At 37.4% G+C, this 1,195-nt stretch overlaps 1 protein-coding gene across 1 annotated transcript in view; it reads right to left on the reverse strand.

The window, feature by feature from the left end:
• The window catches only part of LOC117172455 (MAP kinase-activating death domain protein), a 149,809-nt gene extending 149,442 nt beyond the window's left edge, over positions 1 to 367 (reverse strand). Inside the window, exon 1 of the mRNA XM_033360404.1 lies at positions 257 to 367. The gene's annotated coding sequence lies outside the window, so the exon portion shown is untranslated. The remainder of the gene's footprint in view (positions 1 to 256) is intronic.
• Positions 368 to 1,195: the final 828 nt, after the last annotated feature.

Consider the following 1,195-nt stretch of genomic DNA (forward strand, 5'->3'; position numbering starts at 1 on the left):
TTTCCAAAATGGGATCGGAACATTGCAAATAATTACCATTTACAAAAACAAAAAAAGGAAATCAATCTATTGTGCTTGTAGATGTGGTATTTATTTGTAGTTATTTTAATGTAGTTGCATGTAATTATTTGCAATTTTTTGCAACACTTTTGTCCAATTTTGAATTTAAAATGTTACATTGTGATTTAGTGCGATGATACTATCCTTATAATCTTATAGCTGAAATTTTGTTGCACAGTCCTTGAATTTGACTTACGTGGGTATTTTGGTATCTAAAGTGGTCCATATCGGTTCCACAAAGCCGCACTAGGTCTGTCCAGACCTCACACCAGAGTACAACTGCTGCGTGGCCCGTGGCACTATCGCCACCGCCGACCGCGTATCACCGCAATGAACTGATGATCGCTCTTTCGCATCAACACCAACCAAAAAGTTACCCATCCATGAGCCCCGTGTCATAGTGTGTGCGACACGTACGTGAAAAGCGTGGGTGTCGGTACGCTACTTACGTTGGACATGCCGGGTGGCCTCGTTGCGTAGCTTCTACTGGATCAATACATCGTCGGCCACGGGCGAGGGTATCAGAGAGAGAAGGAATAATCCAGCTGGTCGTAGAGAGTGAGGAAAGTAGTCGTGGGGAAGAGGGAAGAAAATTTTAAGAGTCCAATTCTGACATGATCCTGGAAAGCTGAAGGAGTCTTATGGTTTCTTTCAAGAATTTCCTTCTCAAGTCTTTTATGGGGTGCTCTGATCCTATCCCCGGTAAAATTTTTATTTTTATTTTTGGAGAATAATCACCCCATTTTTGTTTTGTTTCTCGGAAGAAAAATTCCATTTAAATTTGAGCCGAATCGCTTAGTATTATTCTATACCCCTGTACTTTTCAAATTAATATTGTTTTTTTTTTTATGAGAAAAGATCAGTTTATTAAAAATATTAAATTAAATACTAAAAAGGGTAAATCAACCCATTAAGTATGTAAGGTTTTGTTTTGGAGGATAGTCCAGAAAATCTTTACTCAGGGGAGGGGGCGGGTATCCAAAGCAATTTTTGACGGAAGTATCCTCTTTCTATTTCTTTTTTAAATACGCCAATCAAAACCTGTTTTTGCTATTGCAATTACTTTTTATACACTAACCACGTTGTAATAATTATTATTATTTGTTTTGATTCATTTTATACTACATGTGTAATA

The sequence above is a fragment of the Belonocnema kinseyi genome, chromosome 5, assembly GCF_010883055.1.
Source record: "Belonocnema kinseyi isolate 2016_QV_RU_SX_M_011 chromosome 5, B_treatae_v1, whole genome shotgun sequence".
In the NCBI taxonomy this organism is placed as follows: Eukaryota; Metazoa; Arthropoda; class Insecta; order Hymenoptera; family Cynipidae; genus Belonocnema; species Belonocnema kinseyi.